At 35.7% G+C, this 23,306-nt stretch overlaps 1 long non-coding RNA gene across 37 annotated transcripts; it reads right to left on the bottom strand.

Moving 5' to 3' along the window:
• Positions 1–1,541: 1,541 nt before the first annotated feature.
• Positions 1,542–5,538, bottom strand: LOC145102633 (uncharacterized). 37 transcript variants are annotated; one of them, XR_013706255.1, is made up of 8 exons: positions 4,960–5,538; positions 4,618–4,730; positions 4,459–4,528; positions 4,294–4,343; positions 4,030–4,078; positions 2,343–3,103; positions 1,895–2,253; positions 1,542–1,797 (listed from the first exon to the last, which is right to left on the bottom strand). It is a non-coding gene; the product is annotated as an uncharacterized LOC145102633 (long non-coding RNA). The 37 variants fall into 37 exon arrangements; XR_013706256.1 differs by having other exon boundaries at positions 2,343–2,765; positions 4,038–4,078; XR_013706260.1 differs by having other exon boundaries at positions 2,343–2,422; positions 4,038–4,078; positions 4,960–5,537.
• Positions 5,539–23,306: the final 17,768 nt, after the last annotated feature.

Here is a 23,306-nt window from a genome sequence, read left to right as displayed (position 1 = left end):
CCTTGATTCACAGATTGACCTTTGGGCCTTTGGATAGGGCCTTGAGTTTGAATCAAGCTAAGATGGGGGTAAGTAGTGTTTTACCCCCAAGCATGGACTTATGATTTTGAGTTGGAACCCAATTATTAAATGGGTATTGTTTGATGTTGACAGTTCGGGAACCTGTCAACCAACACTGGAGTTTTATCTGCGGGACTTCAACAATGCCAGGTGAGTTTTCTCACCATACCCAGGGGTCTAAGGCACCAAGGGCGGCCCATTATGTGATTATGTTATATGTGTTGGTCATTATGTGATTTGATATGATATGTGATTTGTTATAATATGTGATTATGAGTTTTTGCATGGAAGACCTCTGGGAGGAGCCTGTGGCATTGGATATAATACCATGTGGGGTAGCCCATGGCATTCTTAGGTAAAGACCATGTGGGTGAGCCTGTGGCGTTGGATATAAGACCATGTGGGTAGCCCATGGCATTCCTAGTTAAAGACCATGTGGGGGAGCCCATGGCATTGGATATAAGACCATGTGGGGTAGCCCATGGCATTCCTAGGTAAAGACCATGTGGGGGAGCCCATGACATTCGATATAAGATCATGTGGGGTAGCCCATGGCATTCCTAGGAAAAGACCATGTGGGGGAGCCCATGGCATTGTATGTAAGACCATGTGGGGTAGCCCATGGTAGTCCTAGGTAAAGACCATGTGGAGTAGCCCATGGCATTCTTACAAGTTTCATGTATGCATGGCTAATATGATATGTGGTATGCGGTAGAGATAGCTTGTACAGGTAAAGTGATATGTGTTATGTGGTAGAGATAGCTTTTATAGCTAATATGATATGTGTTATGTGGATTGTGTGTGGGGTATGCTCTGGGGAACTCACTAAGCTTCGTGCTTACGGTTTACAGTTTTGGTTTCAGGTACTCGCTTTCAAAGGAAAGGAGTCGGCTTGATCGCAACGCATCACACTATGTCTTCCGCACATGAGATCATTGGGATTACACTCTAATATGGTTTTATGATAATATGTTTTGATTATTGACACTTTGGTTTTGACATGAGATATTAATATGAACGTTTTATACTGATGGTTTTATATAATAACTTAATTAAAACGAAATTTTTGGTCTTGAATTTTAAGATGTTACACGAACGTAAATGAAGGAACGAGGCCATTGTTCATGTTCGTTCGTTTAACTAAACGAACAATAATTTTTGTTCATGTTCGGATTATTGTTTTAATTTGTTTATTCGAAAAAAAAACAGTTCAAAAAAATCATTATATAATTGAAACGTACAAAACGTCAAAAAAAACCACATTAAAAAATATATTTAATTAAAACGTCAAAAATATTAAAAGATTTTTAAACCACAAAAACAAAGATAAATAAATAAAGCAAAACATAAATACATAAATAAATAAATAAATAAATAATAATAATAATAATAATAATAATAATAATAATAATAATGATAATAACTAGTGGGAGACCCATGCTCCGCATGGGCTGATAACCTTTGATTCAAACTCATAGGTCTTTGATTCAAACTCATAGGTTTTTACATTACATTTGAGGGTAGTACAAAAGATTTCCAAAATGGTTGGTTACTACAACAAACAAAAGACATAAGTATCATTAAATTGAAAATACATGGATATTATGGTAAATGTGATACATTTATTGGTTGTCCTTAACAGTCTAGATTATGTCTTCGTAGGTTTTGATGTATGGACAAATGTAGTGTTTTGAGGATACTAATGTTTTGCCATTTCAGGTTATTCATGAGTAGGTCCTGCATGATATATGGCAAGTACATCATATTCCTCTAAAATGGAACATGTAATCATATTAGTTGAAGGGAAAATTGTTGAAAATAACAATGTACTTACTCTTTTACCCATAATAGCGGAATTCTAATTTCGTTGACCTAATCTCAAAAGTGAAAGAAGGTGTTATTCAACAATCCACAATTAACAATCTTGATCTTTATACATTTCAATTCTTGATCTTTATACATTTCAGGGAATCACATTGATAGGTCTTTTCCTGGTTACAATTGTTGTGAATGACTCAAAGGCATTTTATCGAACATGTGGTGAGCGAAGCTAATAAGAAGAACATGTTCCAATTTCGGAAACAAAGTAGAAAAAGCGGGTGGAGTTGGTAGAATCCATTGTACTCATCTGCTGCCTTCATAATTTCTTCTCTAATCCTGTTCAATGTCTGTTCTACATCTCAACATTAAACCCTGCAAATAAACATATTTTAATCAAATTTCAAAAGACTGATAGCCCATTTAAAAAAAAAAAAAAAAGCAACCAAATTACAGTAATCGACCTTACATACAAATGAAAATCTTTTGTGGATTTTAAAGGTGAAAGAACAGATATTTGTAATCAGCATCCAGTTCATTGGTCCTAGTCAACTCCAAAACCAAAATGGGAAAAGAAATTAGAGGTGGGAGAGTTACAATGAAATGGAAATGTAACCTAACAGAGAGGTGAGAAGAGGAAGCCAGGAATGGAAACGGGAAACCGCCGAAAGAGTCAACAAACGAAATCTTCGATGAAAAGGAAGTGATTGGGCGAAGGAGTCGGCGAGGTGGCATGGACCATTGCAATATTCAAAACAATAAAATAAACCTTGTTTTAGGTTCACTAAAATACCTGTTATCAAATAAGTAATCCAAATAATGGAACTGGTTGGCATCGTTGTTTCATTCTATCCTTTCTTACATCCATTAACCGGTGCATCATAAAACTGTTTGTAACCGAATAAGCAAAGTACGTTCAAGAAATTAAGTAGTAAATGAAAAGGTTAACACATGATTGAAATAGCAACATACTTTCATTTATTTGTAAGCATCCCATTTTTTACACCGTTATGCTTTCAGCCTTTTTTCTTTATTAGGCGGTATGCTATGAAAATTCTAACCAATTATAGATATGGAAGTAGGATGCTATAATAAACAATTAGTGAAACTAAGTTGCTATTTGTTGCATTTTACGCTTTTTTATTAATCAAAAATGCTAACCTTTGATTTCATTTGTCTGCTAGGATCTAAAATCCAAGCAAGAATATTCAAGATCTACATTAATCTGAAAACCACATCATATCCCATAGTATCATATCATCATCCCAATGAATGTACACATAAAATACAATAGTTAAAAAATTGATCCCAATGAATATAAACATAAAATACAATAGCTAAAAAATTGATGATGCAATTCTATACCAGTATAGTTTTTTTTTTTTTTTTTTTAAAGTAAAATGCTATATTTGATAGATTTTTGAATAAAAAGTTGAAAACGGAATGTTATATGAAGGTACTTTTGATATTTCATGTGTGATTATTTGTTATTCGTATCACATGATGGCAAAGGAATTATTGGGATAAACTTGGGTTATATTAAAAGAGGTTTATCTGATTTTTTTTTTCATTCTTTTGAATTGGGCTCAATTGAAAAAAAGGTTGATAAAAAGAGAAGCAGTGAGGATCATAGTAAAGGGTTTTTTGGTTCTATTTAGAAAAGACCAAAAAAAAAAGAGAGAGAGAAAATAAGGGATCTATAAAAGGTTCTATGCAGTTCTAGTTCAAATTTATGAAGTAAGGGCAATTTGGTCTTTTTCTATATATTACTATTTGCTTTTTTGTTTTGGAGCTTTTGCAGATTTGCCATGATAGGAATGGCTTTTGGACATAAAGTTACATGTGGCTTTATATGATAAAGTTTAATATTTTAGTTCCTTTGTGGGGACCTAGGAGCAGTCGACAACTTCCTAAAATTAAATGAAGTGTCTTTTCTCATTTTTAAACGAATGTTGATTTCGTCAATTAGTTTCTTCAATCATGTTTAAGAAATATTTACTTTAATCATCTTTCATTACAACTTAAACATTGTGATTTTTAATTTGATAATTTATGTTAGATCTATGATGTGAAACATATAGAACGAAAACGGCAAAAAAAAATTAAAAAAGAGTTTATTTAATAACAATTTTTATTTTTTAACAGGCTTACCAGCTCACCTATGCAATCTCCACCATACATCATCATGCTTATTTGCAAACTGACAAAATTTAAACACAAAGAAAGAGGAAATTTAACACCATGTTGCAAGTGGATAAAAGATTTAATGCGTTGATTAGAAAAAAAAAATTGAAGCATAATTTTTAAATGGAAAGATAAGAAATTAAATTGTTATGATATATGTGATATATTAAAGTGCATTGCTAATTCTTACATTTAACCTAATAGGGTGAAATTCAACAAATAGCAATGTACCTTGAAACAGTTCAAAACTTGTCCAGAGCATACTCAAATGTTTGAAGTACCTAAATTAATATATAAAAAGAAGTTAATATAAGGTTAAATGCAGTAAGCCATAGAAGCTTTCAGTTGTTAACTGAAAAAACAACAATACAGTGCCTAACAGGAAGGAACTTTTACTTTCTACTCTCTGTATCCATTAAAACTACATCTATTTGTGTCTGTATCTTTCGTCGTCTATATACTTAACCTAAAACAATTATAAGTATTAAAATCCACATTCATGAAATAAATATGATTCAGATACAAAAAATATGAAGGAATGCTAGCAAAACTTACACAAAATAGGACAAAGTTGGTAGAGGAAAGGCGTTAGAACCGATTGGAAGCTTGCAATGACTGAGAGAGGATTGTGTGGAGACTGCAACAATAACCTTGGATGTGGGAAAAATCTGAAGCCGAAAATCATGGATTACTATATAAGTAAGATAATCAAATGACAAAGTTTAACCATAAAGGTAAAACAATCAATGTCATCAGGAGTGGAGATAAAAGAAAATAAAAAAGGTAGCTTGCTTATACTTCTCAATGGAGATATACCTAACACAGTCTCTAAATTTTAATAATCACATTCGTTGCTTTGCTTGTTTGATAAAAGTCAGAATATAAGATATAACTTACCAGTTGCAGCATTGCAGAGAAGATATGATCAAACGGCTGAACTTTGGATTTCAATTTGAAAATCCCATAAACAAAACCCTTGATCAATGAACATCTGGTTTTCAACATCAGTCGCTCTCAGCCTCAAATCAGTAAAGGGGAATCAAACAGCATACGTCGTCATCAGGAAAGCATGATAAATTTGTTCTTCAACTACAGTATTTATATTGTTGAGAGACGGAAATAGACGGTAACAATGTTAGTGTGCGGTGGTTTCCTCAGTTGAAACAAATGGGTCGGATTATTTGGCAAGAGAGATGATGCAGATAAAGGAAACTGGAGGCAGTGACTTGGGAACGAACATGTCGGCTGCTTCTACTACTCCCTTTGTGATAGCAGACTTGATGTTCTCCACAACTACTCCAACCTTCAAAGCAAATAGGAAATTTGGTCTAACCCCTTTTCTGAAGCACCACATAAATTGATGCGTAAAGTGATGGTGATGGCGAAACTGACAGCGATTGAAGATTTTTTTGCAACTTGTGTTCTTCAGTTAAGGTGTTGAGGTTATACCATTTGTAGGCAAATCCATTTTGTTAACGATGAGTTCATTAAAAAGGAAGTTGAGGGATCATTTTCCCTCCTATCTTTCCTTTCGATTTGGGAGGATTTGAAACGAAAGAAGAAAATGATTAATTTTTTTTCCACTTCTCTCCAACTCGGGAACACAAAACAAATTTTTGTTTTCCTTTCTTTTCTCTTCTTTTCTTTCGTGACTTTCTTTTCTCTTCTTTTATTTTCTTTTGATAAACTCGGGAACAGGGTGTTAGTTTCCGATTAGGTTAGATACAGAAAAAATGTATTATATCTAAGGGTAGCCAAGTTTCCGATTAGGTTAGATACAGAAAAAATGGGCATATAATAGCGGGCTGGCCCGAAACAATTGGTTATGTAGCCAGGCGGTGGAGCAGATTGACGAATGATTTACATAATTGGAAGGAGAAGGGTAAGAATCACATTGAAGGGATGCAGAAAGAAAAGGAAGCAGTGGAAGGTCTACGAAACAATGGCGGTGGGAAGAGATACAATTGAGGGTGAGTAAGCAAGGAGATGAAGAAGAGAAGAAAAGGGAAGAAGCCACGTATCTGTTATCTCAGAAGCTTGGCGGTGGCTGAATACACAGTTTCCCAGAAACACAATAGGGAAAATATTTAATAAATAAATTAGAATGAGCAAATTGTAATTTGTAGAAAGAAGTGGGGCAATTTTGGAAAACATTAAAGGCTAGACACAATTGACAAAAGAAAAATAAATAGGGGACCAAATATGTCAACTCCTTAGGAATTTTACTGTTCCTAAGGTTTCATTTCTTTAATATATATATATATATATATATATATATATATATATATATATATATATATTAATAATAATAATAATATTATTATTATTGGTTAAGGCCCCACAAAAACACACTCAATCACACACACTTAGAACTTACGTTATGTAGATTTGAGTTTATCACCCAGACAACTTTCATTGGATCTCACAATTTACATTAAATAAAAAACAAACAAACTTGATCCTAAAGAAAAGATATCTAACCTAATGCTACATGAACTTCCTAAAATCTAGGAAGAACAAGCTCATGACTTATGATATGGTAAACTCTAATATAACTTGTAAAATAAAAGAACAAATGAGTGAGTTACAATATGTTAAACCCGTGAACCAATCCACAACTTCGACCGATGACACAGGTGATCAGCAAACAAACCGATTAACCCAACAATCACCCCCTTAATCGGTTGTTCATACCATTCCCTTTTTCTCTTCTCTTCTTTCTTCTCGAATATTACCAACAGATCACACATATCTTCTTTTCTTTCTTCAACCCGGCCACACACTTGTAGGTGCAAAGAGTTCTCGTCTTCTAATCACACAGATCTATCTTCTCCTCAAGTTGTCTTGTTTCTACACACATGATAGCTTCTCCACACATGACAATCTTCACCACACAGGTTTCTTATCTTCTTGGTTCACGTAGAACTTGGATTCAACACACAACATTTACTCAGCACACAACACTTTCTCTACACACAACACTTTCTCAACACACAACCCTTTCTCTTCACACAGACCTATCTTCAAAAAAAAACTCAATAACACAGATAATTCTAATCACATAGATTTTTTTGTTCTTTTTTTGTTTATGAACTCGGCTCACACATAACCTCAGTGAACTGCAACCAGTTCACTTAGAACCTCTTCCAAAGACCCCATGATTTGAACCATCACCACCGTCGTCTCGACGGTGCTCCCCGTAAGCCTACAACTTGCTGCTCCCCGCAAAAGAAAAACACTTCCAAACACCACGCTCCGCTGTAATGGCAGCCCCACACCCAAAGGCTATTCCCCTTCGAAAGTCGAATCTCAAAACAACCTTGTAACTCTTCACGAGCCCTTGGCTCTGATACCAATTGTTTGTGCAGGCCCCATAAAAACATACACAATCACACACACTTAGAACTTACCTTATGTAGATTTGAGTTGATCACCTTAACAACTTTCATTAGATCTCACAATTTACATTAAATAAAAAACAAACAAACTTAATCCTAAAGAAAAGGTACCTAACCTAATGCTACATAAACTTCCTAAAATACAGGAAGAACAAGCTCATGACCTATGACGTGGTAAACTCTAATATAACTTGTAAAATAAAACAACAAATGAGTGAGTTACAATATGCTAAACCCGTGAACTGATCAACAACTTCGACCCATGACCCGGGTGATCCGCGAACAAACCGATTAACCCAACAAATATGATTTTATTTAATTTAGATAATTGACTTAAAAAATAAAAATAATTTTATAAATAACCTATATTAATTCTATTAACTTAATGATAAAAAAATTATATATATATATATATATATATATATATATATATATATATATAATAAATTGTTAAAAGGAAAAGAAAAAAGAATGAAAGGGTAATTTGCTCTTTTTATATGGACCAAGGACCTACAATGCAATTTTCAAAAAACATAAGGATGTAACCTATCAAATTTTAAACTTAAGGACCAAAACTAAGAATATAACCATACCACAAGGACCATTTCAAAGAAATAATTAAAAGATAAATAGTGGGCTCCGCAAAACTAACCGATAGCGGGTAGCAGGTAGCGTTTGATTTTGGAGTGTTTTGTTGAAATCTATTCTATGTAATTTTTGATTTTGAAGTATTTTGTTTAGGTTAAAAGTTAAACGCTCCTGTCACCAAACGAGACTTTTCGTTTTTACTAGCGTTTTCTTAATAGCTAGAAGTTAGAAACTTCCAAACGCTATGTATCGAACACGCCCAAAAACATGCACGAGAGTGTAAACGGCAGGTTGACAAAGTTGAGTTTCGTTTTCTTTTAATATACACTATAACTCCGGTAGTGGAATCATATTAAAATCTTTTTGTTCTTAATGTGGTTGATATTATTTTACATAATTGTTTGATAAATTCGATTCAGTTGATTTCATTCTCCCTTTTGTGGTTGCTTTTATGGTAGGATGAATACACCAATCAAAACAACATAACCATAAAAGACTAGCTAAGAGTCAAAAGTTAAATATCATCAGCCATTTTCAAAAGGTTGCATCTCTGCTTTTTAAAGGTGATATTATTCCTAGCTTTCTACAACCAAAGCATCATGTATGTCAAAAAAAAATAATAATAATAAATAAATAAATACAAAAACAAAACAAAACAATTTTCATCTCCTTTTATCACAGTAGAAGCCGTGAATGTTTGTTCTTATAAAATTTCCACAAACCATCAAATCAATTCGAGGATATTTTCTTCAAGGCACACTTTTCTTTTCATTTTGTCATCTTAGTTTCCAAACTCAAGCTGGATTATGCCTTCCGCAGCATAGTTAGTTGTGTATGCGTTAATTAGCCTGGTTTCTTTGTATTCTCTTAGGCCATCCCCAATGGGATTGAATGAAGAGTTTAATGGATAAAAAAGATGGTGATGTGGCATTCAATGGATTAAAAATGCATTGCAGGTAGAGTGTATTGAATGGGGAGTTCAATCCCCATTGAACGGTGTCATGCACTTATTTATTTATTTATTTATTTTGTTTCTCAATTTAATATACAATTTATGTTAGAGATTTTTTTCTTTATCAATTTAATATAACTATTTATATTGAAAATAACATTTAATTAATGTAATATTTTAGTTTTATTTATTAATATTATTTATGAAAAAGAAACTAAAATGGTGATGTGGAATCCATTGAACTCTTAAGAGTTTAATGGAGTGTAGAGTTTAATGGGTTAAATAGTATAGTTAGTGGAATGCTGATGTGTCAATCCATTGAACTCTTAATAGTTCAATGCATTGGGGATGATCTTATAAATTTACACGTATAATCTAGCGTTACTTTTGTAATTATGTGTAATTAGGAGTCTTCACCGAGCAGGTTAAATAGAAACAGCGGGCGGCTTTATACATCTTTTGGCCATCTCGAGTTCTGACTTCCTAATCAATTGATTCTCATACACGAGTCCTGAGAATATTTATCGAAAGAAAACGACAAATACACCAATCTTATATGTTCTAGCAAACAGTTAATTAAAAATAGTCGCGGATCTTTTCTAAACATGGTTGTGACTTTTGGTAATTTTCAATGATGTGTCAAGTTTGTTCATGAGTCTTTCCATTTCAAAGCTACGTAAAAGGTCATTCTCACAAACATGGTCAATGAGGTTTGCTTTATTTCTCCACAAAACATGCTTACTCTAAGGGAGGGAGAACTTTACTCTCAATCATTTGATTTGGCTTCTCTTACACTTTATATATCACATACGCTAACTTTTAACTCAAAATTCAATTGTACTCGATTCTCCATGCTCCTTGCCTCATTCCATGTTAACCATGGCTCTCTCGCCTTTTCTCTCGTGCTTCCTCCTTTGGTCGTTGGTTTCCACAGCTACCGCATTTGACATCACAAAGATCCTTAATCAATACACAGACTACACGATCTTTAACGAGGAGCTTTCTAGGACTAGAGTGGCGGAAGAGATCAACATGCGCACATCAGTAACGGTGTTGGTTATCTCCAATGGCGCAATGTCTGCTGTCACCAGCCAAAAAGAAGGCTCCATTGCAGATATCATGAGGATTCATGTCGTCCTTGACTACTATGATTCTGCAAAGATCAAGACGCTCAAGAATGAAACAACATTAACCACGTTGTACCAAACAACTGGATCGGCTGATAAAGAACAAGGGTTTATTACAGTAAACAAGGAAAATAATGAGATCAAACTGGGTTCAGCTGTTTCTGGATCTCAAATGTCCGCTAGGGTAAACAAGGTTGTTACTTCTGTCCCTTACGATGTTTCAGTTATAGAGATTTCTTCACCGATCATCCCCAATGGAATAGACGCTTCGGACCCACCCTCTCAATTATCATCACCGTCACCCAGCCCCGATCAGTCTTATTCAACACCGCTTCCTCCTCCGTCAAGCAGCCCGTCAGACAGCCCTGCAGATTCATCTTCGGATCATAGTTCCTCAGCCAACACAACTGCACCAGCGTTCGCTCCTTCAAACGAAAGCAAACAAAAGCCTATATATGGACAAGCACCTGCAGTTCCTTCTCCTTCTGACGCAGATGTTGATTCAGATGACGATGATGACGCAGATGCACCATCTGACAAAGCTTCTAGCTCTTCACGAAAGGCTATTGTTTCTGGTATTATCATGCTCTTGGCTTCGTTCGTTGCCAGTTTGTAATGTTTGGAGTGAACGAAAGGACGTATAGTATAATCGAGGAATAAAAGGAAGCAGTGGAGGATCTTTGCTTAAATGTGTTTATCGAAATCTCATGCATGGATTTGGAGAGGTACGTGAAACGGATAAACAACAAATATTTTGCCACTCAGGCTTGGTTTTCAAGAGTCTTGTAGAATAATACTTGAATTGCCTCAAAAGGCACGACTTGAAAAGTCTTTCATTCTTGCCGATGCATGCATGTAATCGGAAATCTTCCATGGATTTTTTAATAAAAGACTATTCTACGTACTTGCATCGATATCGAGTTATATGGTATCATACTCTACTGTTGATCTCAATAAAAAAAATCCTGTAAATAACATGCCAATAAAGTCAAACCACAAAAAGGAAAACATGAAAGCATGCACTTGTCTACCGTTATAAAACTGATAAAACGAAAATGAAAAAAGCTGGCAAGCTGAAGAGAGCGTCCGCCATCAAAACAAACTGGAGTGAGGTGAACTTTTGAAGGGTTTCAAAAAGTAGGACTAACACAAACTCTTAATTACAAAATAGTTATCTTCCTAATACACTCACGCTACCAGATTCTTCCAATGGATTAGGCAAGTTAATTCACAAGAGTCACTTTGTGCTCTTAAGCACAAAAACAGGGTCTGGATGGTAAGCTTAAATTCGTAGGAGGGCCAAGATTTTGGTGTATTTCTATCATGTATACACACTATAGCTATAAATTGGATAAGAACGACAAGATGACAGTTTTCTGGAAGTTAAAGAAAGTTACGAGAGATTGTAAGGTATCTACCTGATACTTGATGCAACCTTGTCGCCTAAGAAAACAAAACAAAACAGGTAGGAAGAAAGAAATCTGCACAGTGAAGACGAGAAACTGGGGCGATAACAGGGTAATACTTGCTGGAAAAGAAACTTTTTTTGCAGAATACTTGATAAAATAAACATAAAACAATACCCTTATTTATACTAAAACATACGGTATCCTAAACTAACACAAATAACGATTAAAAGGAAAGTTTTCATAAGAACTCCAAAAATGCCCCTGAGGGGTGATTCCTGAATTACACCAACATTTTCCCTCCTAATTCAAGAACACAAAAGTTCTTCACTCCTAATAGACTTCTCGTATCTTCGAACTTAACATTAGCCATAGATTTTGTGAGTATATCAGTCACTTGTTGAGTAGTTCTCACATGTTGCACGATGACATCTCCTTTCTCAACAAGTTCACGTACGAAGTGGTATCTCATGTAGATATGCTTGCTTCTTCCGTGGAACACCGGGTTTTTCATCAGTTCCAAAGCTGATTTGTTGTCAATATACAACCCTATAGGTAATAGGGCTGATCCTTCTTCCGGTTAACTCTCCAAGCAATCTTCTTATCCAAACTCCTAGACACGTGGCACTTGTAGCTGCCATAAATTCCGCTTCACACGATGAAAGTGCCACGCTTTGTTGCTTCTGTGAGTTTCATGTAACAAGGTTCTCATTAAGATAAACTACCATACCTTTTGTACTTCTCCTGTCAATCACATCTCTAGCTAAATCGCTATCTGTATAGCCTATGACACTGTATTCTTCATTGCTTCTTACATATTCCAGACCATACATAGATGTTTCTTTTATGTATCTTAGAATATGTTTCATGGCTTGTAGGTGTTGTGTAGTTGGTCTTTCCATGAAACGACTAACCATTCTAAATGAACAAAGGATGTGTGGTCATGTATGTGTCCAATATCTTAATCCACCAACTATAGTCCTATAGAAAGTGGGATCAATAGGTTCTCCTTGTTCATCTTTACTTAGCTCTAGTTTTGGCTCCGATTGGGTACTTGCACGGATTACAATCAATCATACCTGATTTTTCGAGTATGAATTTTGCATATGTTGTTTGTTATAAGGTGATTCTTTACTTATGCTGACATACCTCAATCCCAAGGTAATACGATAATAGCCCAAGGTCACACATGTCAAACTCGTTGCCCATTTGTTGTTTGAACAACTTTACATCCTCAACACGTGGACATCTTACAAAACCAAGTCTTTGAGACACTTGTCTAGCCATGAATTCCATGTTGTAGGAGCTTGTAGCAATCCGTACAATGCCTTTAATAGTTTGTACACCAATTTCGTCTTGTCTTTCGTTATAAAAAAACCTATGGTTGAGTTACATAGGCCTCTTCTTCTAATTCTGCATTAAGAAAGACTGATTTTTATATCAAGATCATCATGTACAATCCAGCCAATCTCAGCTGCAAAAAATAAATAAATAAATAAATAAAAATAAAAAATAAAAAATAGGATATGTATAGTTTCCATTCAAGCCATGATGCAAAAACTTCAACAAAATCGACCGTATATTTTTGCTCATAGCCTTTTGCGAGTAACCTTGCCTTGTGCTTCGATATATTTCCATTTTGATCTCTTTTTATCTTGAAAAACCACGATAAAAATGGCTTTCTTCCTTTTGGCAACTCTACCAGCTTCCAAGTTTTTTTTTTCAATTTCACTTAACTCACTCTTCATTTCATCTTCCTATTCAACAATTCCTTTTGCCACGGAATAAGATATGGGTTCCTCGTCATCATGTAAGCACAATAGTTCACATATATATATATATATATATATATATATATATATATATATATATATATATATATATCAGCAAATGTGAGAAATTTAGGTGGAGCTTCGTTTGTAGACGGGGTTGAGCAAGTTGCAGATTCATGGGAAGATTCTAGAATTGATGCAAAACTATGAGGACTTTCAGCTAAATTATTATCCAAATTGGTATTGTCTTCATTTGAGTTTTCACCATATTGCTCGCTATTTCCATGGGAGTTTTCACCGAGATATAATATATCAAAGGTGAAGATTTCGTTTGAAGTTTGTTGCTTTCCCCCATTCCCACGTTTTCTTTTCTTCGAAAATCAAATCTCTACTTGCTCGAATGGATCATGTATCAGGATCAAGCAATTTATAACCTTTTGTGCCTTTTTCTACCCCCAAGTGAATTAGCTTTTGCTACAAGCTTCTAATTTACTCAACTGCCTTTCGGTTACCCACATATGTGTAATGCAGCTAAAAACTCTTATATCACACCCCCAAACCGAAACGACGGTAACGTCCGAGGGTGGAGGACGTCATGTGTAGTATCACAACAGTTGTATCATAGTAATCAAAGTAAACACAACCATTACAATATAATACGAATATTTACATCTGTTGGTTTCATAGTTTATATACATCAAAAGTAGCAACAAGGTAAAGTCGAGACTCTGAATGCTTCATCTTCTCAAAAGCTGGTGAGGGTACTTGTCTACTGATGTCCTGAGAATACAAGCGATTTTCGAAACGTATCAGCATAAAACTGGCGAGTTCAAAAGATTGTTTCGTATTAAAAACCATTGTTATCGAGTTCTGAAAAATATATGCATGCTTCCCAAGAAAATCCATTATTTTCTAACATGTTAGTTTATTACTGTAGGTATATTATGATCTGTTTGAAAACCCAGACTACCATCAGTATGTAGTGTATGTTCTGTTTGAAAACCCTAGCTACCACCGGTATGTAGTGTATATTCTATTTGAAAACTCTGGCTACCACCAGTATGTAGTGTATGTTCTGTTTGAAAACCCTTGCTACCTCCAGTATGTATAGTATGTTTTGTTTGAAAACCCTGGCTACCACCAGTATGCATAGTAGTTTTATTACTTAAAATAAAACCAAGTGTTGTATCCCTGGAATACCCTTCGGTGTAATGTGTAGTAGTCTTATTAATTAACATAAAAAACTATTAAAGAATGAAAATCCCGTAAACAAAGGTTAGTTTATACTATTGTGAGTTCGTATAACCATGCTTAATATGACTGATGACCTCCACGACGTTTCTTCAGGCGTCGTATGGTATGAAATTTGTCACCCCAAGCATGTCTGTCTAACTGTAGCTAGCAATTTAGGTGTGTGATTGTCAGTCACGAATAGATCTATTCACAAATCTCACGCTCTCCCTCCAGGAGACTCTAGCTATACTAAATTTAGAGGATTTTACCAGTACCCTGAAGGGTACAATTGAAGAGGTGTCTCACAATCCTGTATTAACTAGTTTACGTGTTGTTCTGTATCGTGTTCTTGTAGTTGAAACCATTTGTATACTTGGTAAAGTATAAATAATTATACGCAAAATAATTATTTAGTGTTATACTCTTGTTAGGTAGTAATGAATATCATAAACTAAATTTGTCATAGTTTATATGATTGACCATGTAAGTAGTTTGTATCGGTAAAACTGGTAATGAATTCCCCAAACTATACCTATTATAGTTTGACTAAAATGTTATGTTCGTGAGCTGTTCTGAAAATTATGCAATTAGGTTTAGAAAACGTCTCTTATGCTCAGCATAATACAAAAGGGATAAAATATATGTACGTTTTATGAAAATTGTTGCATTGTATCAATTGCATGAGTTTAAAACTTGTTGAAAACCCTTTTCACAAATTCATTTATGTTTGGCTTGTATTCCCCCTGAAAACGTTTAAAAACCATAAAAGCGTAGGGGTATGAACTCATTGTTTGTTGTGCATAAATGTTGAACTAGAAGATCCTCGAGTGATTGTACGTGGCACTTAACGGAATCCTAATATCAAATAAATAAATAAATAAATAAATAAATATATATATATATATATATATATATATATATATATACACACATCTAAATTAGCGATTTCGTTAGATAAAGTATTAGAAAAACGCTTGCTTTCGGTTAAGGAATGTTACCGGGACTTGATTGAATCGAGGAAACAGGTTTTTCACCACTTAGGAGATGTGTACGGCCGTGAACAAGGATTTATAGCCGTGAAGAGTAGTTTACGGCTAGCAGGCAGTTTACAGCCGTGAACAGGGTTTACGGCCGTGAACTCCTTTTTTAGGGGTTTACGGCCCTAGTAGATTTTGAAGGGTGTACGACCGTAAGCTCAAGAACAAGGGTGTTTGATTTAAAAGATAACGTGTTCCATATGCTCCCAATCGCCCCCAAATGATGATTTTTGATGTTTTTCAGAAGAAAAGAGACGTTTTTGGTGTTTACGGCCAGAGGTCTTAGAGAGAGAATGAGAGAGTTTTCGGCCAAGAAGGTTCAAATGAAGGTCAGGGTCTTGTATTTATAGGCTGGGGGTATGGTCGGTGGTGGGGTCCACCGACACCAACCGTACACGGGTTTACGGCCGTAAACAGGTATACGGCCGTACACCCACCTAGGCCGAAAACTGTTAAATTTTTGAGACTTTTCGGGTTTCGCACAACTTTTGGTTCCGACTCGTATATAATTTAATTATATAAAGTGTAATAATTCTTCCAAAATATGGAGTTTGACGGAATTCCAATAAAATTCACATTTTATTAACGGAAATCGCGATTGAAATATGATCAATTCGTGGTTTTCTTCTAGTCCATGCCCCATATGGTGTACCATTTTTGGTAGCTTTGGTGGTTACCCGATTGAGAATGTAAATTGCATGAGTCACTGCCTCGCCCCATAACACATTTGATACTTTAATGCATTTCAAACTACTTATTTCCATCTATACAACGGTGTGATTGGGTCATTCCACAAGTCCATATTGTTGTGGGGAGTAGGGTGTTGTATAGAATTAGAGTATCAAATAACCTCTCTCAACATAAAAATCCATAGGATGGTGTGTATCATCAAGCCTTCACCTTCCCCCGGTCCTTTAAACTACCTAAAACATTTAGATTTGCTACTGTAAGCCAAAGTTTAGTGCATTCCCCTAAAATACCCCTACACAACAATACACATACAATACATGTACACATGATCCTACAATCTACCTAGACCACCTCGCAAGGCCGACAAGATGTTTGGACCACTCTACCGAGCCTACAGTCTTCTGGCCCATCTCTGAAGGCCTATAATAGTTGGACCGCTCCCTAGAGCCTAAAGTTTGACTGGACCGCCTCGCAAGGCCTATAATATATTGGACCGCCCTAGTATTTTGCCATATAGCACAAAATAGGACTACCTCAACCCAACCAACCATAATATGTTGACATCTGCAAACACATAAACAATAACTAGAAAACACATGTAATCATACAGATCTACCAATCTAAGAAATCACTAAAGCATACCAACATCCTACACTCAAGGATACATACTATATTACAAAGTATAGTGAGAAAACCTACCTTGCAGTCTAGCAGATAATAACATATCTCTCGTAAATCCATAAATTGGCAGTACAGGTTACCCATACAACAATTAGGGACCAACTCTTAACCTACAACCTAAAACCCTCAAATTGACCTAAAGCCAAACTTAGTCAAAAGTCAAAAGTCAACGGTTAAAAGTCCAGTAGTCGGCCGCCACACCGTGGCCAAGCATTTGTCATGTCGTGGTGACCTTACAATGAAACAATTGCGAAGACCGCCAACGCGACATCGTGGAGGCAAAATCTCCACGACGTGGGATCCATCTTGACCAGCTTAATTCCTTAAGCACTTAATCCTTCAATCTAAATATCCATACTTTCCAAGAGGCTTTCTCTAACCTAATAGGTCATAAAAATCGGTGCTTTATAGTCATGCATGTCTTGAACTCCACCTAGATCAAATTTATGAGATCCCATCACCCTAACTAACCCAAATGTGGAGAGCAAGGCTTAACTCTAAATCTAGGAACATGTTACATAAAGATTAGATCTTGAAGACTCATAATGGTCAAGAATATGTGTTAGAATCTGGAGGGTGAGCTTGCTTGTTGGATCTTCTTACAATGGGTTTCTTCCTCTTCTTCTCACCAAAAATCATCACAAAACTTCAAAAACTCATAAATGTTGGATATGGATGCATCTAGGTCAAAAGGGAGGTGATGGAGGATGAGGGTGTACAATTCTAGCCACCACATCCCTTAAATAGGGATTAAGGCCCGAAAAATTAGGGTTTTACATGTAGACGGCTGCAACGTCGTGGCCAATATCTTGCCATGCCGTGTGTTACACCTGGCTTTATAATACACGTACACCCAAAAAACATCAGTTTTTATTTAATAAAACACATTGGTGTACGCTTGCATTAACAATCCAGTACAAGTAGTTATTGAGAGGATCGGTACAAATAAAATAAATACAATGATCCATGCAGGGTATTACAATCCCTTTACTTATTTCCTTTCTTATATAAATTTAGCTACAAAACACACATCACAAAGAGGATAAGCTACAAAGAGTTTAGTGAGTAATCCTAATTTCAACACACATAATAATTATAATTCAGTTACTTCCTTTAACTACAACGGTAATAGACTTACAACTACTCTAGGTTCCATTAGATTTTCACAAGTTACTCCTTCTCATTACATTGATTTATAACCTCTATACTTATTGTTATTTTCTCTCTCTTTTCTCTCTCTCTCTCTCTCTCTCTCTCTCTCTTTTCTTTATATATACTCTATCTTTAAATAACTTTATACTCATACTCTATATTTCTTATTTTCTCTACACACTTACTCTTTCATTCTTTCTCTCTCTCTCTCTCTCACTCTCACTCTATCTATCTATCTATCTATCTATTTCTCTCTCTCTCTCTCACTCACTCTCACTCTATCTATCTATCTATCTATCTCTCTCTCTGACTCATATTTCCTACTTTATCTATCTATTTCTATCAACATCTATATTTATTTATATCTTCCATATCTCTACCACCATCTCTTATCTCTATATCCCTCTCTTTCTATGCGTATCTCTATCTCCATCTCTCCATCTCTTTCTTTTTATCTCTCTCTCTCTCTCTGCCCCTTTTCCCTAGCTTCATATTTATTTCCTTCTCAACATCTCTATCTATTTCTCTCTTCCTATCTCTACATCCATATCACCTTCTCCCTCTTACTCTCTACATCTCTATCACCTTCTCCCCTCCCTCTCTACATCTCTAGCTCTACCTTTCTCTTTCTCTCTATCTCTTTCTTTCTCTCTCTCTCTCTCTCTCTCTATCTATCTATCTATCTATCTCTCTCTCTCTCCATCACTAGCTCCATCTCTATTTCTCAACATCTCTTACTCCATCTCTCTATTTTCATATCTCTAACTCCATCTCTCTCACCCTCTGTACATCTCTATCTTTATCTCTATTCCTATCTTTGCATCTATATTTCCTTAACTCCTATAATAATATACAATTATACATCTCAATTACACTTTTCTATTTACTCGAATAGTATTAAATATTATAATTTCTAATTACTTTATTTAATAAACCGAATAGTAATAAACAACTATTATTGCTAGTTATCATAATTACTCAACTCGTACAATTAACAACTTAAATATTATACTCAACTCTGAGTATGCATAATAATAACCATGTATCTAGATAACAATAATCTAGTGAAAAGTAAGATTGAACACTTTTTTAGTTAGTAAAGACTAACTATTATTTTGGCCTCCACCTCCGTCCTGCTCGCCAATTCATCATGAGTCCAACCTTATTTGCACAATATATCAAGTTCATTAGAACTTGTCTAATCTCATCACTATATCCATGACAGTGATCAATTACCTGATCACTAATCAAACTCGGTAACTATTTTTCACCCAAATTTGTCACATCATAAGGAGTATAAGCCACAAAGATCTCAGTGAGTAATCCTAATTTCAATGCACATAATAATTATAATTCAATTACATCCTTTAACCTCTATACTTATTCTCATTTTCTCTTTTCCTCTCTCTTTCTCTATATCTCTCTCTTTATCTCTCTTCTCTATACAAACTCTATCTTTCACTAATTCTTTACTCATACTCTATATTTCTTATTGTTTCTACATACTTACACTTACACACACACACACACTCTCTCTCTCTCTTTATGATTCATATTTCATACTTTATCACTCTATCTCTCTCTCTCTCTCAACATCTATATATATTTATATCTTTTGTATCTCTACCATTATATCTTCTCTATATCTATCTCTCTCTCAATGTGCATTTCTATCTACATCTCTCTCTGTCAGTGCATCTCTAACTTCATCTCTGTCTCTCTCTTTCTCTACATCTATATCTATTTCTCTTTTCTTATCTATACATCCATATCGCCTTCTCCTTCTTCCTCTCTACATCTCTATTACCTTCTCCCTCTCCCTCTCTACATCTTTGGTTTTATCTCTCTCCCCCTTTACATCTGTAGCTCTATCTCTATCACACCACATGTCTTACTCCATCTTTCTCTTTCCATATCTCTAGTTCCATATCTCTCACCCTCTCTACATCTCTATCTCTATCTTTATTCATATCTCTGCATCTCTATCTCCTTAAATCATACAATAATATACAATTATACATCTCAGTTACACTTGTTTGTTTAACCGAATAGTATTAAATACCATAATTTCCGATTAGTTTATTTAATAACCCGCAAAGTAATAAACAACTATTATTCTCAATTATCACAATTAGTCAACTCATACAATATTAAATATTAACAATTTAAATATTATACTCAACTATGGTTATGCTTAATAATTACCACATATCTATATAAGAATAATATAGAGAACGGTAAGATTACTAACTTAGTTAGTTAGTGAAGACTAACTATTATTTTGGCCTCCACCTTCGCAATGCTTTCCAATTCATCACATGTCCAACCCTATTTGGATAATATATCAAGTTCATTAGAACTTGTCTAATCTCATCACTATATCCACAACAGTGATCAATTACCTGATCACCAAGCAGACTTAGTAACTATTTTTCACCCACACTTGTTAAATTTTCAAATCTAATTCACTAACAAGTTTACCCCACAAGTCGTAAATTAATTTAAAAAATCTTGATAAATTAGGGTATTTAACCTGAAACGACCATATTAACATTTAACAATTCATTGTGTTCGTAATAACACAATATCATGAAATTCCATAACACCTACTTGGGTCTAGTGATTCTCTATAATTATCATATATAATAATTACACAATAACGAGGTAAACGATACCTCCACGGTCTCGTAACTCAGCCCGTATCTCGCATACATTGGTATAACTCCTCTGATATAATATCTTGTAAACGACTCCATGGCAGCATCTCCGATCGAAGAATAATGTGTGTTTCATTAAATGTCTCGTAATAGTTCCTATCATGAAGATATGTGTCACATCGTGGCACCCAAGAATAATGTATTTTTCACTCGGGTGTTGCCATGTTGTGGTGCTATCATCACCACGTCGTGGCCACCACACAAGTCTTAGGTTTAATCTTTAAATGTCCACATTCATAAAGGTAATTATACCTTAAACTTGGATGTTACAACTCTCCCCCACTTGAAATAGATTTCGTCCGTGAAATCCTCAGTTAAAAACATATCCGTGTAGTGTTCATGCATCTCCACCTCGGTCTCCCAAGTCCATTTTGAGCCCATCCGGTACTGCCACTACTCCTTAACCAAATGCACCACCTTGTTGACAAGGCCTTCATTTTCCTATCCAAAATCGCCACCGATCTCTCCATATAAATCAGGCGCTTATCGATCTAAATGTCATCTAACGAGACCATCATCGTATCATCCACCAAGCACTTCTGAAACTGAGAAACATATAATGTGTTATGAATCTGGGTCAACTCCTTAAGTAGATCTAACTGGTAGGCCACCTTGCCCATCCAGGCCACCACTTGAAAGGGTCCGATGAACCCTGGGCCCAGCTTGTCCCGCTTCCTGAAGCATATAACACCCTTCCATGGTGATACTTTCAGTAGAATCATATCCCCAACCTAAAACTCCAGCTCAGAACGTTTCCTATCAAAGTAATATTTCTAATGGCTTTGTGTTCTCTGTAACCTCTACCTGATTTGTTGAATAATATTTGTCATCTGGAGTACCACCTATGTGCTCCCCATGACTCTATGGTTGACCTCTCTCCAACGAACTGCAGTTTGACACCTTATCCTAGAAAAAAGCTCATACGGAGGTTCACCGATGCTGGAATGATAACTTTTGTTATACGAAAACTCAGCTAAAGGAAGGTAGGAATCTCGTCCCCCACCAAATTCAATGACAAAATCCCTCAACATATCCTCGAGCGTATGAATAGTCGGCTCACTCTGCCCACATGTCTACAGGGGGTAAGAAGTGATGAAATGTAATCTGGTGCCCAACTCCTCATGGAATCTCTTCTAAACCTGGAAGTGAATCAGACGTCTCGATCTGATACATTGGAAACTGGTACACCATGACGAGCAATGATCTCTCGCACATAAACGTCGGCTAATTTATCGAGCAAAGAACTCTCTCGGATAGCAAGGAAATGGGCACTCTTGGTCAGGCGGTCAACAATCACCCAAATAACATCAAATCCCTTAGCCATCCTCAGTAACTTTGTGATGACTTCCATGGTAATCTGCTTCCATTTCCACATGGGAAACTCCAAGGACTACAACATGTCATGCAGTCTCTAGTGCTTGGCCTTGACCTTCCGATAGGTCAAAAATCTCTCCACATACAAAGCTATCTCTCTCTCTCTCTCTCTTCATGCAAGACCACCAATAACTAAGTCACAAATCTTGATTCATCTTCTTGGCTCCAGTGTGAATCGAGAACCTAGACTTATAAGTCTCCTTAACTAATGTCTAATGAACTCCACCAAAAACTGGAACCCAAATTCGCCTGCACTTATTCAATAACCCTCAACTATCGGTGGTGAATCTATGAATATGGCCTTAGATTTTATCTTTATTCGAATGGTCCCTTGTGATTCTATTGGCCTCAGCATCCCTGATCAAATCTAGAAGCGGTTAAATGATGGTCATCCTTAAACAAAATCCTTGAATATGGGCACTAGCCGCCCTGCAGATCAAGGCATTGATGACCACATTAGCCTTCCCTGTATGATAAACAATCTCGCAATCATAATCCTTAACCACTCAAGCCATCTATGCTGCCTCATATTTAGATTTGGATGATCCATAAGATATCTCATGTTCGTGTGACCTATGCAGATGGTACAACGAATCCCATAAATTATAGTGTCACCAAATCTTGAGGGAAAACATCACTACTCCCAACTCCAAGTGTGCATCAGATACCTAACCTCATGAGGCTTCAGCTACCTGTAAGCATAAACAATGAGTCTACCCCGTTGCATGAACATCGTTCCAAACCTATGATCAAAGTATCACAATATACCACAAAATCATCAACGCCCTCTAGAAGCGTCACTACTAGGGTCTCATATAATCTCTGCCTTAGAGTCTCAAATGCAACCTACTGCTCAGGACCCCAGTAGAAATTCACACTCTTCTTCGTCAAGCAAGTAAGAGGATAAACAATCTTGGAGAAATCATGGATAAACCTCTAATTGTAACCTGTCAACACAACAAATGGAGACTTCAGGACTTCCCACTGCATAATCGCCTCAATTTTGTCCGGATCGATAAAAAATCTTGTTCTAGTTGACAAGGTACCCCAAGAAATGTAAGTCTTGCAACCAAAACTCATAATTGGAGAACTTGGCACAAATCCTCTCCTTCCTCAA

Source organism: Lactuca serriola, chromosome 1 (genome assembly GCF_051521515.1).
Source record: "Lactuca serriola cultivar US96UC23 chromosome 1, Lser_US96UC23_V15, whole genome shotgun sequence".
Classification (NCBI taxonomy): Eukaryota; Viridiplantae; Streptophyta; class Magnoliopsida; order Asterales; family Asteraceae; genus Lactuca; species Lactuca serriola.
The sequence above is the reverse complement of the archived record's forward strand: the minus strand, read 5'-3'. Positions and strand labels throughout refer to the sequence as shown.